Raw genomic sequence first — 14396 nt, 5'->3', positions numbered from 1 at the left:
TAATGGCTCGTGGGCATCCAAACCGAGAGAAAATATTATCCTTGACAAATTTAACAACTTCTTTATGATCATTTTTTCGTGTTGGTATGGCTTCTACCCACTTAGAGACATAATCTACACCTACTAAAATATATTCATAGCCCAAAGAAGGAGGAAAGGGTCCCATGAAATCAATGCCCCAAAGATCAAACAACTCAACTTCAAGGATAGGGTTTAAAGGCATAGAGGCATTGCGACTTACATTGACCACCGCTTGACATCGAATGCATCTATTGCAGAATTCATATGCATCCCGATGAAGATGAGGCCAATAAAATCCACATTGTAGGACCTTATGTGCCGTTATCTTGGAGGCGTAGTGTCCTCCGCATAAGGATGAGTGACATGATTCCAAGACTCTCCATTGTTCATCCTCGCGTATACATCTCCTAAAAATTTGATCGACGCCTAATCTAAATAATTCAGGCTCATCCCAATAGTAATACTTGATATCCTTAAAAAACTTTTTTCTATCATCATAATCCCAACCTTGAGGCAATTGCCCGGTTACTAAGTAGTTTACTATATGAGCATACCAAGGCAATTTCCGTGTAGAAATTTCTAAAATATGCTCGTCAGGAAAAGAATCTGTGATGGGAGTTAGGGCTGGCAATGATAGGCGGGAGAGGTGATCAGCCGCACCATTATCCACTCCCCGCCTGTCTTTAATTTCAATATCGAATTCTTGCATAAGTAGGATCCATCTCATTAATCTAGGTTTTGTCTCTTTCTTACTTAACAAATGTCTAAGTGCAGCATGATCTGAAAAGATTATAATCTTACTCCCTATTAGGTAAGATCGAAATTTATCCAAAGCAAAGACGATTGCAAGTAATTCCTTCTCTGTGGTAGAGTAATTTACCTGAGCGGCGTCGAGAGTCTTACTTGCATAATAAATAGCTGTCAGTTTCTTGTCTTTGTGTTGTCCCAACACAGCTCCCACTGCATAATCTGAAGCATCACAAAAAATCTCAAAGGGTTCACTCCAATTTGGAGCTTGTAAGATGGGAGCCGTAACTAATGCTTCTTTAATCAAATTAAAAGCCAAATTGCATTCATCATTCAAAATAAGTTCTTTGTCTTTAGATAGAAGCAAAGTGAGAGGTTTATCCACTTTGGCAAAATCTTTAATAAAACGACGATAAAAGCCGGCATGGCCCAAAAAACCCCTAAGTTGCTTTAGGGTCGATGGAAGTGGAAGCTCCTTGATGATCTCGATCTTTGCCTTGTCCACAGCCAGCCCCTCCTTGCTGATATGATGACCTAAGACGATCCCCCTGTCCACCATAAAATGGGATTTCTCCCAACTGAGCACTAACTTGTTTTCTTCGCAAATCTGTAACACTTTATCCAAGTTAGACAAACAAGACCCAAAAGATTCACCAAACACGGAAAAGTCATCCATGAAAACTTCAAGACATGTACCAATTAAATCAAAAAACATTGCACTCATACACCTTTGAAAGGTTGCTGGTGCATTACAAAGTCCAAATGGCATTTTTCTAAAAGCAAATGTTCCTAAAGGACATGTGAACGTAGTTTTATCTTGGTCACTTTCATGAATGCTAATTTGATTATATCCTGAGTACCCATCCAAGAAACAATAAAAACTCTGTCCAGCTAATTTTTCAAGTATTTGATCAATGAAAGGTAGAGGATAATGGTCTTTTTTTGTTGCTAGATTTAACTTTCGGTAATCTATGCATACTCGCCAACTCGATGCTACCCTCGTCTGGATCTCTTCTCCATCCTGATTCTTTTGGACAATAATCCCTGTTTTTTTAGGTACCACATGAATTGGACTCACCCACTTACTATCTGAAATTGGGTAAATGAATCCTGCTTTCAGCCATTTGGTAATCTCCTTCGACACCACATCGTAAAGATAAGGATTTAATCTACGTTGATGCTGAACTGATGGTTTGGATCCTTCATCGATAAAAATTCTATGCTGACAGATATCAGGACTAATTCCCTTGATGTCGTCTATGGTCCATCCAATAACGCTCTTATGCTGTCGTAAGACATCTAATAGGTTAACTTCCTGCTCTAAAGTGAGGGTTGAAGAGATAATTACTGGATATGTCTTTCTTGGACCTAAAAAAACATATTTAAGGTGAGAAAGAAGAGGTTTCAATTCTAATTCTTCAGTGGGCGTAGATCTGTAGTTATTCATGTTTTCACCCTTCATTTCACCATGCTCGTCCTTCTCCCCCTCATAGGCACTCTCATTCACTTCCATCACCTCATAGATTACTTTCCCTATAGCCTGGCATTCATCATTTTCATCATCTAGGGAACATGTATAAATGTCTTCCTGGCTACTATTGGGATACTTCATCAATTGATAGATTGGTAACTCAACCTCTTCTTTTCCCATACGCAATTTAATTTTTCCTGCATTCCAATCTGTGTTCACTCTTGCAGTAGCTAGGAATGGCCGTCCTAAAATAATCGGTGCATGACTAATTTTTCCTGAAATTTTTACATCCACTACTATAAAATCGACAAGAAATGAACACTTTTCTACTTTCATCACCACATCCACCAACTGTCCACACGGTCTTCTAATTGATCCGTCCGCTAACTACAATTCTAAATTTACAGGTTGTAATTCACCAAATTTAAAAGTCTCAAGTAGGGCCTTAGGCATGATATTCACACTTGCTCCTGAATCAAGTAAAGCTTTGGTGAATACTTCCCCCCTAATTTCGCATTTGATCACTGGTGCTCCCGGATCCTTGCGCTTTTGAGGTAATTCATGCAGAAAAATTGAACTAATATTCTCAGAAAGTTGAATCCTCTTTTGCTTCCTAGGAGGTGTACACAGGTTTTTCACAAATTTGGAATAATCAGGGATGTACTGGATCGCATCTAAAACAGGAATTTTGACCGTAGCCTCTTTCAAATACTCAAGAAGTGGGCTGTCTTTCGATTTTTCTTTCTTCGCTTGTAAGGCACTAGGGAAAGGGATAGGTGGGCAATATGTTTTGGGGTTGGGTTCCTTTTCCAGATTTTCCTCTACCCCTTCATCCTCATCCTTTTCTACTTCCTCTAACTTATCCTCCACTTCATTTCGTTTCTCTATAGCTGCAAATGGATTATCCAACTCTTTCCCACTCCTAAGTTTTGATATAGCACTCAGCTCTCCTATTTCTTGTTGTTCAGTCAATGCATGCATGTCATGAATATGCTCATTAACTACACTACACATGTCATCAACATAAAGTAAATTCCTAGGATTAATACAGGCCTGAGTAGGGAGTTTACCTGATTTGGCGCCCATCTTCATAGGGTCTTCACACGTACCTTGCAGTGCTCCCCCGTGCGCAAATTGTTGACCGCTGTGAAGGCAGATCTCCGCCTTGAGCTTCTCCATCTCCCTCCGATGCCTCTCCTCCATTTCTTCAAAAAGCTTGAGCATCCTCTTCTTGTCTTCTTGCAGCTCCTCGATGACCTTGGTGAGAGTCACATTAGTGGGATCTGAAAAATTTCGGTAAGGTTGATAATGTTGTTGGTGTTGGGGATTGTTCGCCTTGGATTGGAACTGTTGTTGGGGTGGTTGGTTGTTGTTGTTCCATCCCTGTCCTCCTAAGTTTCCTCTAGTTCCCCATTGGACATTGCTCCCTTCTTGCCTGCCTATAGCATTCACTTCTGATATCATAGGGCACTCTTCTCCGGTGTGGCTATCACTTGAGCACATTTCACATAGATTTATTTGGTTGGGTGCTCTTCCGCTATTCTGACCTTGCCATAGTGAGATCATTTTTTCATTCATCTTTTCCATGGCTTTTCCCATCATTACACCTATCTGTTTTTCAATTCTATGCATAGTAATCTGGGGTTCAACCCCTCTAACATCCAACAGTCCACCTTTCCGAGGGGTAACCCTAACATGATCGGAGGCATCTTGGTGATAGGCTAAATTATCGGACATTTTTTGTAGTAGTGCCATAACTTCATCTTCATACATGTCAGCTATTGCTCCTCCACTCGAGATATCAACTCTGCCTTTCTCCACATCATTTAAGCCTTCATAGAAAATTTGCACTAACTCCCATTTTTGAATGCCATGGTGGGGGCACTTCCTAATGAGCCCCATCAATCTCTCCCATGCTTCGCTAAATGTATCATTTCCCTGCTGAAAATTTCTAATTTCTCTTCTGAAAGAATTTGTCCTAGCCACTGTATAATATCTTTTTAAGAAGCTCTTCTCCATATCATTCCATGATTCAAAATTTGTTCCCAATGTTCTAAACCAATCCTTGGCTCTATCCTTAAGGGCATGAGGGAATAGTTTCATTCTCACAACTTCCTTGGAAATTCTGGGGTAAGTGCAACTATCACATGCTTCGTAAAATTTTTCTAAGAAGTCATAGGGCTCTTCGTTTGCCTTCCCCAAAAAGGACGGTAATAGCTGAAATTGGTGTGGATCGATTCTAAACATCACATCTTCTCCAATCGGGGCAGATATCCTGGTTAAGATGGGGGTTTCTGCTGGTGTGGAATACTCTCTAATCCTCCTCCGTCCATCGTTAACTACCTCAGGGTTTCCTGTTCCATTACCTATTGGGTCCATTGGTACGGGTCTAATCAATATCTCCTCTACAAATGTGGGTTCGGTGAAAGACGACTCGGGTGTGGTGGAATCTACTACAGGGGGATTTCTGTCACTGCTCCCTGATTCAAATCCAGACCTAAGCTTCATACAAAACCACTAATTCAAACACAATACTCGTTAGTCGTTAAAAACAAAATACCGTCTTAAATCAAAATCAATAATAAGGAGACTTAACAAACTCGTGAGCAACAATTCACCAATGTGTTTACAAATAAAAATATGTTGAATTCCCAAGTGTTGCCTCCCCGGCAGCGGCACCAATTGATAAGCCGAAAATAGGGGTGAAAATTACGCAAATTTTTAGCCCTTGTCGTTGTGAATTTTTGGCTTATGCAATAAAATTTGTAAAACTCTACTTAATATGTATAGTGATAAGTATGAGTGTCGTCCAAGGGAGGCAAGTAGGAATTTCAATTTGATTTAATTTTTGGTGTTTTAGATCCTAATTAGAGTGAATTTGATCTTCAATGAGGATCAAGTCACCCTAATTAGGTGAGAATTTAGAGAGGGGGGTAGGAGAGATGGGAAGATTAGAAGAATTAAGAGCTCTAAATTTCCTTCTTTGATCCTAATTAAAGGATCCAAGAAATCATTTAGAGAGGTTGAAAGAGGGTTCTTAAAATGAGTTGGGTTGATTTTTCAGATTGATAATTCAGAACTAAAATGGGGTAAATTGAGACTTCTAAAAATTAAAACTAAATTTTTTTATAATTTTCTTTTGTAATGCAATTGAATGCCCAGGTAAAATTCCTCAATTTCTCCTCTCAATCCTAATCAGGGCTTGTACATGCCGCTCAAGCCAAGCGATTTAGAAGTTCAGACTAGAATGGAGATGAAGAAACAAACAACTTAACCTATTTCATTCAAAATGCACAAAAGTTTGAATACAATGAAAGAAAAAAAATACCAAAACTGTTGATCCAGGCAGGGACTCTTCTCTGTCTTGCAGCTGTGATGAAGCACCCTCCAGAATGAGCTCCCCCTCTCGAAATTCAGCTTTTATACTTAGGTTATAGGGTAAAAATCACCATTTTACCCCCGTTTAGTACATAATATTTATCTATCAATGTAGGCTAGATCTGAATGATCTAACCGTACAGATAGAAAGAGGGGATCAAGACGACCAAATCCATAAAAAAATCATCTCAATCGGACTTCAGGATCAAAAGTTATTAATAAATCAATTTTAAACCAATTTAATCCATTGGATTTAAAATTGATTTATTTATTAGTTTCGTTTTTAAACACGCAATGACGTGTCGCTCTCTCATTGGCTGGCGCGTTTTGAATCCTCCTTTTTGCAGAAAAGTCCTTAAAAAGCCTGGAATTGCTTTTGGACGCCGCCCAAAAGTAATTGCGTATATGCCCGCGCACTCTCTCTCCTGCGATTTCTCCTAAAATATTAAAAATATAAATTAAAAATTGCAATAAAACCCTGAATGATTTTAAATAGGATCTTTACGCCTGCCGTGGCGACCGAGAGCTGTTTTCAGGGTCTTTTTACAAGGAAACGTTGCAAAAAGGCCCCGAAAAGTCTAGAAATTGCATAAATACATTTTTTTCTCCTATAAATATGCCCTTTTTTCATAGAATAAATGCATTTCTTCTTGAAATAAATCCCAGAAAATTCCTAAAATTCGTAAAAAATTCTAGAAAATTCTAGAAAATTCTAGAAAATTCCCTGATTAATTCCCATGCTGATAAATGTCGAAATAAACTTTTTAATGTGCCATTTTCATCCAAAAATAATTATTTCGAGCTTCAATAAATCCTTAAAAATTCATATAATTAACAGAAAATTAGGGAAAAATCAGAAATTACTTGGAAGCATTATTTTTGTGTAAATATATGATAGCAACCCAAATTTAAGCCTTTTAAATGCATAAATCATGCTGATAACATGAAATAAAGACCGAAATTAGGGTGTTATCACCCCAGGAGTTGGGGCCGGCATGTAATTTTCACCTAGGACATCACACTCATGTTGTGATATTTCCTTATGGAATTACCCGTCGGACAATGTCACCGATGACGTCCGACATCATATGGTATTAGAGCATCATCTGGTACCGACCAAGCAACGTCACCGACAACGTTCGACATCATCTTGGTATCAGAGGATCATTTTGGTACTGATCGGACGATGTCACCGATGACGTCTGACATCATATTAGTGTCGCACTACCATCTCGGTACCAACTAGACGATGTCACCGATGACATTTGGCATCACACGGTATTGGGGAAACACAACCGCAGGGGCTCCCATCAGGGGTTCCAGACCTGGGACGACCGCAAAGCATCCATGAGGGACACCATGAAGTTGGTCCGACCCTCTTACATTCTCACTCGTAGCAACACTCCCTTGGCCAAGCCGACAATGTCTCGTGACTCCAAGTTGACAGCCTTGATCTACCCCGTACTTAGGGAGAGCTTCAAGCTGAGCCTTTTCGCCTCTCTTTTTGTGAGGACATTCTGCGTCGCCCCGTGTCAACCATGGCCATGGCGAGTTTCCGTTGATGAGTACCAATACATTCTAGGGGTCTTGACCTTCATACTGGATCAGGGCACCCCCTTGCAATGCCACCAAGCATTGTAGGGGGTTCAATGCAACCGTATGGCTACCCACGTGAACATCCGGTTGGGCTGGGGGCCCGCCCATAGCGTTAATGTTGGTGGTCGCACCCACACCCCTCAAGCAATCCCTCAAAAAATCAAGGGCTTCAAGTGATTTCCTGGCTAATGATTGGTTGACGCGAATCATTTACTGAGTTAATGATTGGTTATCGCCAATCATCAGCAATCACTATGATTCACTGCCGTTCGACAAACCAATTGGCGACACGTGGCGGTGCAAATTAAAGGCTAAAAATATAATAAAATTGATATTGACTAAAATAAAATCCCAACATAAATATATGTTTTGACTTAGAAAATCAGATATTTACAAATGTAATGTCGAAAAATTCCAGAAAATCATTTTCTGTCTAAAAAATAATATTCTTTTACAATCTATTGTCATAAAATTCCCAAAAATACAAAAAATTTACAAAATTAAGAAAATTGGTATTACAAAGAGATGAATCATTTTAAGCATGATAACATGCAAATATGAGTGATTTAATCCAAATAGACATCATTATGATCATATTAAGATAATAAATATGCGTGGTATCACTTTCCAAGTCTTGTGCTCTTGCCTTTTGTCACGCCCTCTTCCGTAGCCTGCTTTCAACTTCCGCTTTAAGCCTTGACTGACTTGGGTGCAAGGTGCCATAATACGCTCCTTGCACGGCTTGTTCCACTTTCTAGATTTCTCCTCCGGCTTTCCAGTTCTACTAGCGCGGAGGTCCACCAGTCCCTCCATGATGTGTTTGATGCAGGACGGTGGTGGGCGGAGACGATGCGAACGATGGCAACAGGTCGTCGCAAGGGAGAGGATGAGGATTTTCCGTCCGAGCAGCAGCACGTCGGTGACGCGGCGGTGGTGAAGACGGCAGGGGTGAAAATGAAAACTGCTTTTCTATAACCTTCTCCCTTGAGACATTTGGAATTACAAAAAAAAAACTGAAAACTATTAAAAGGAAAGAAAAGAAAATTTTAAGGGGCAAAGGGAAATTTATCTCGCTAAGAGGGGGGGGAGGGTTCCCTTGTCGTTCCCCACCAATTCTCCCCCTCTTCGAGAACTCGACTCCAGCGAGTGACTTGGGTGAGCATGATGCAAGAATGCCAATATGAGAAGTTGATCCGCGGGTGAGCATAACGTAGCGCCGTAGTGTGCCATGCTCAGTGAGACATTTTCACAAACAGTTGGAGGGCGCTAGAGCAGGTTGATAGCTGGTTCTAGCGGGCTCAGTGAGACATTGTAACAAACAGTTGGGGGGCACTTGGGCAGGTGGAAGGTATACAATAACTTCCTCCATCGATCTTTGGATAACTATTTTTCTTCTTCGATTACCTCCTGGATTCTGTTCTGGCTCTTGATCAATCTCAAGGAATCCCGAGAGGGGACTTTGCTCCTGGATTCCTTGAGCTCTCCTTTGTTTGGATCATCTGATGGAGCTACGCTTTGTTTGGCTCCTCCATTAAAATAGAAATCATGGGGGACAAAGATTTTTAGGTACTCCACTAGCTGCGGCTCAAAGGTTGTCAGGTCGCCAAGAATATTCTTATAACCACAATGAACTACACACTGGAACATTATGTGTTCTCGAGGCCCCAATTGCTGAATAAAATGAGGGAAGATCAGAGGGACGCCTAGCACCAATTCAGAATAGAGAAGTCTGATTCCCAGAATCCCCCTCACATCAGGATTGCCATATAACTTCCTGCATGTAGCCGTTGGATACCTTGTTCTTGACCTCGAAGAGATATTTCTTTCTATGAATGTAGTGCCACGTCCCCATCGTGCTCATCAAGAAGAAAGCTAATGCCAGGGAAAGGAACCTCCATGTTTGAACTTGTAGAGAGCTGAAGAAAGGTAGACTGCTTCAATTGCTCCAAAAACAATGAAGAAGATCGCCACTATCCAGAGGCTCGTCTTCCATATAACAACCATTACAAGAGAGACCAGAGAAGTTGTTATCAACATAACTGAAACCAAAACAATTCCATAAGCAATTCCGATCTCCCTAGTGGTCTTTAAAGTAGTCGTCACTAAGATGCTAGCGGCCATCAGAATATAATTATCCTCCGAGATATAAACGTATCCATCATACGAGGCAAAAGTATGAACAACTTTAACTCTTGGGAAGCATCCAAGAGCCAACAACTGACAAATGATGGCAAATGCTCCAGATATCATTGCTTGGCTGGCAATGATTGCTGCTGCTATTGCAACTATGAAGGCAGGCCAGTAGACGGGAGTTGGACTAGATTTGTAGAAAGTGTCTGAGACATTTTCCAGGAACTTACTTAGATACGCTCGTTCCTCTATGTACGCAAGTGATACGGCTGGAAATAAAACCGCCGTGAAGTGATGACTCTCAATACATCATCAAATGTTTAGAGTTTTTTAGCATAAAAGCATCAATCGTATCCATTCAATCCATTTTGGTTGTCATTCATATGCATTGTTTTATGAACTTACTAACCCCACTTGATTCTTCGAATCAAGTGGATTATATCTGACATTTTTTATTAGTGAGTTCAGAAATAGATTAAGGCAGCCAAATGAAGATGAAATTGATCAGGAGGAGCTGGCGAGAAATCAGGAAGAAGAAAATTCCAAAAATGCCCCCGGAGCTTGTTTTAAGAGAAACCTATAAATAGTCTCTCAAAAGCTCATTTTGGGGTTGTTCAGAATTTCTCTCAAGGAAGCTAGGGCTTGGAGAGGAAGGATTTCTGCAGACCCTCCAAGGCTGATGAGCATTGGAGCTGGGAGAGAAGCAGGCTGAAGAATAGCTGGAGCACGACGATCGTCATCTTGCCGGAAGGGCGTGACACAAGGTGGTGTGAGCGTTTCAGTTTCAGTGTAATCTTCTTCTCCCTTCTAAGACAATCAGAGTTGGGCTGGAGATCACAATCTGTGTCTTCAGCATTTTCAAACTTCTGTTGTTCCTCTGTTTACACTTGATTTCGAGCTTCACAGTTGATTGAATCGTTTTCCCTTTTGTTCTCCTAAAAATCCCCACTCATTCTTCACAACCAAGCATGAAATCTCCTCCTGTAGAGCTTCCAAGCAGCTAGCAACCCAGGCAACAGCCTAGGTTGCCAGCAATCCAAGCCGCGTGCAGCAACGCCGCACGCAGTAGCGCTGCGTGCAGCAGGCTCGCCCGCGCGCAGCAGCACTGCGAGCAGGCTCGCCTGCGCAGCAGCGCCGCAAGCAGGCTCGCCCGCGCGCAGTAGCGCCGCGAGCAGGCTCGCCCGCGCGCAGTAGAGCAGCGAGCAGAGCTCGCCTTCGTGCAGCAGCGCTGCGAGCAGGCTCCCCAGCGCGCTGAGATGCCGCGAGCAGGCTTGCCTGCCCGCAGTAGCGCCGCGAGCAGCGCTCGCTTGCGCAGGGTGGCAACGTGCAAGCCGGCGCGCAAGTGAGAGCCTGCGTTCAGGCCTAGCTGCACGCAGGGTGCTTGCTTATTTGCCCCAAGGGGCAAAGACACACTGTCAGTAGAGAAATTCTCTGCTGACTGACCTACTCAGTTAAATTCTATAAAGTTTACTTGTAGACACTAACTGATAACAATTTAACTGAATTATAGAACTGAACTTAGCAGTATGAATTTTAATATACTTTGAATTAAAAAAGGGAAAATACTCTGAATTTACCTGCTCCCTGTGGATCGACACCCCACTTGCCCTAAGGCTGTGAGGTTATAAATTGTGTTAGATAAGCTCAGTCCTCACACGATTAGACCGATAAATAACCAGTAAAAACACCCCAAAACTGAGATTATCATGAAGCTGACCTGGATGTGCTGCACTTGGTCTTGAGCACACACATGCTGCATGCTTGGCATGGTGATGGCAGTCATCGTCACAAACAGCTGGGGTCCAGGATGCTCGACAGACAGAGACATGCTTGGCAAGATGCATGCTCGAGTGTGTGCTAGGCTCTCTGAAACATAATCACAAACAGTTGGGGCACGATTGACCAGGATGCACGTTGAGGGGTGTTTCCCTCTGAGTCATTGTCACAAGTAGTTGGGGGATGCTTGACCAGCAATGTGAGGCAGCGGCCCCAACTCCAGGCTGTGTGTGAGGGCACTTGAAGGATCCATGGAGGGCAACGCGAGAGACGATGCAAGGTGGGAGCTTGCTGACGCATCCATGGTGGTGCCGAGCATGGGTGACGGTAGGGACGGGCAACACGGGGTAGAGCCGCAGGTGGCGGCGCAGAGTGGTTGCGTTGATGGACGTCTTGAGCACAAGGCAGCGCCAGAAGCATGGAATCAGCTTGGGATGGAATCGTCGTTGGTGACGCAGGATGGCGGCACGGGGTGGAGCTATGGATGGCAGCGCAGATCCATGGTGTAGGGTGGAACACCGGGTGGCGGCGTGAGTTCCCGGCCCGAGCACGGGGCAAGGGCGCCTGCTCGGGGACGACGGATGGGGGGCCGATGTTGAGCGCCGATGGGGCTGGGGGGGGAAATCCAATTTCTCCACTAGGGTGGGTCGACCAGGCCCAACAATGAGCTGAAATGGATCCACTGTGACCTGAGAAAATAAGTTGGCTGATGCCGGAGTTGTGCAGGTGAGATCATATCCCCCCGCAAGGGCAGGTTTGCGAGACACACTGGCGCGTTGTATCGGATCCGACAGTAGACAATCTGATGCGAAACGACGGCGGTCGGGATCGAACGGCGCGTTTCACGTCACAAGTGAAATGATGATATGATATAACTTTGTCAAATTTATGGGACTGAAGTTTATAAACGAGCAGATAAGAGGCGGACAAGTAAGCGCAGTAGATTGGGACGTGCCACGGAGTAGAATGATCCGGAAATCAGACCCCCGTTGACCCGCTGAATCTACTAGACGACTAGGACGGGAGGGGCGTATAACGGCCCTAGAGAGTTCAATATTTAAGCAATCATAGACAACCCGTTTACCTCAAAGAATCCTGCTCTCGACGTCGGTGGCTACGCCTATTCCGATGTTCGATCCAGAGGTCTTGGCAGGGGACGCGATAGCGGGCGACGGGACTGCAAGCAGTAATAATACTGGAATAAGAGGGAGGGGAGACGAGCGAAGCTGATGGTGGATTAGTCCAAGGCACAGCCGAAACGGCGGGTCACGGCGCGGCGCGGAGTTGACGAGCCACGGGAGTGACGAGTCCGCGACGCGCTATCGGGTCACGGCGGGGTTGACGAGTCCGCGGCGTGCAGTCGGATCACGGCGGGCGCGTGCGTTCACGAAGTTGGCGGAATCGCGACGCGACGCGAGGTCGCAGGCTGGGGCGGCTGGCGCGGCGGCGCGCGCGGCGCGGCAGGCTGGGCGCGACACGGGCTGGGGTGCGGCGCGAGTCAGCGCGGGCGTGGCAGCGGGCGCGACACGGGCAGGGGCGCGGCGAGTCGCGGCGCGGGCAGCAGCGGCGCGGCGGTCAGCGCGGGGCTGGGCGCGGCGCGGGCTGGGGCGCGACGCGAGGTCACGCAGCGGGGCAGCGGCGCGGGCGGTCGCGAGGCTGGGCGTGGACACGGCGAAGCTTCGGTCTCGCGCGGCCAACGCTGAGGCGTGGCGCGAGAGAGAGCGGCGGAAGCAGGGCGCGGGGAGTGTAGAGGTGAGGGCGAGAGGGTCCAGAACGGAGTTTGGGGATCAAGAATCAAGAAGAAGAAAGGGGAGGGGGAAGGGTCGAGGATGGGGTTCAAGAAACGGGATGGGGTTGATGATAAGATCAAGAATGACGAAGGTGAAGGGGGGGGAAAAGGGATCAAGAAACGTTGGGTGAATGATGGAAGAAGATCAAGAAATGGCGAGGACGATGAAGGGAATCAAGAACGACGAAGGTGAAGAAGGGGGGGGGGGAAGGGGATCAAGAAATGGCGAGGACGATGAGGGGAATCAGGGAGCCGGGGTAGAAGATGGTCGGGGCGAATAGTTGAGAAGGGTGTAGGTGGAGGAGAGAATCAAGAACCTTGGCGACAGAGGTTCTTGATCGTCGCGGGCGAGTCTCCTCAATGAAGACAAATCTCCCGATGCGGCGCAGGTCGACGGCGTCTCGTGTATTCAGATGCCTCCAGAGTAAGCTCGATGCAGGCTTCCGTCTGCGCGAGGCGATGCCGACTTCTTGAATTTTTAAACGTACCGGAGTGATCTCGACGGCACGATTAGCACGACCCGTCCGGAGTGATCTCGACGGGTGGATCGTGAGCTCTAACCACGGAGTGGTCTCGACGTGGTTGGGGCCAGCCACACCCCCTACGCTACGACTATGATAAGGGGAAGCTCTTTGAAAAATTCAATTCATTCAAAAACTTCCAAATGTTCCTTGGGCATGCCCTCCCCTTATATAGGGAGGAGGGGTGCCAAGAGAACGTGGGGGGAGAGATCAAACCGTCGTGAAACGTGGTTCGGTCTCTCCTTACAAATTCAAATACAATTCTAAAATATAAAATCAAAGACGAGGACGGGAATGGGCCCTACGATATTGGCCCAGTCCCATAATTCGAAAAGAAATACATCACACGATAAAAGAAAGAATGATAAAGGCTTGCTTACCCGGAGTACTTGAACCCCGGATGACGGACGTCGACTCGAGCGCCTCGGCGTGGCTGATGGCGCGTCATCGTGGCGTCCTCGGGTGGCATCGTCGTCGCTGAGCCGCCATCTGCTGGATGGTCCTCCATCACAATCACAAACACTAGGGTTGGATGGTCGCGCCGTCAGGGGAGACGAGGTTTTGGTCAACCGTAGAGGGGCAAAAACGATGGGAGCCATGGAGGCCACTACAGGTAGCGGACGCCTCATGCGTGCCTCGACCCTGTCCATGTTAGACTCGAATCTTTGGAGGGCATCGTTAATCTCCTGAAATCCATCCAGTATGGCTTGATAAGCTGCTTGGTAGAACGAAGAATATGATAGAGATGTATCCATTAGGATCTTGTGCTTTGATACCAAATTGATGCATGACAACGGTGGGCGGAGACAATACGAACGACGGCAACAGGTTGTCGCAAGGAGAGTAGGAGATTTGCCGTCTGAGCAACGGCGCGGTGGTAACGCGATGACGGCGAAGACGACAAGGGGGAAAATGAAAACTGTTTTTCTATTCCAAAATTCACCAACCATTCACGTCATGGGGGGGG

At 45.3% G+C, this 14396-nt stretch overlaps 1 non-coding gene and 1 pseudogene across 1 annotated transcript; one reads left to right on the top strand and one right to left on the bottom strand.

The window, feature by feature from the left end:
• Positions 1–4106: 4106 nt before the first annotated feature.
• LOC144704024 (small nucleolar RNA R71) lies at positions 4107–4212 on the top strand. Its single transcript, XR_013581716.1, has one exon. It is a non-coding gene; the product is annotated as a small nucleolar RNA R71 (small nucleolar RNA).
• A 4384-nt stretch (positions 4213–8596) lies between these two features.
• Positions 8597–11187, bottom strand: LOC144702936 (potassium transporter 5 pseudogene; annotated as a pseudogene).
• Between the last annotated feature and the right edge of the window lie 3209 nt (positions 11188–14396).

Source organism: Wolffia australiana, chromosome 5, assembly GCF_029677425.1.
Source record: "Wolffia australiana isolate 7733 chromosome 5, ASM2967742v1".
Taxonomy (NCBI): Eukaryota; Viridiplantae; Streptophyta; class Magnoliopsida; order Alismatales; family Araceae; genus Wolffia; species Wolffia australiana.
The sequence above is the reverse complement of the archived record's forward strand: the minus strand, read 5'-3'. Positions and strand labels throughout refer to the sequence as shown.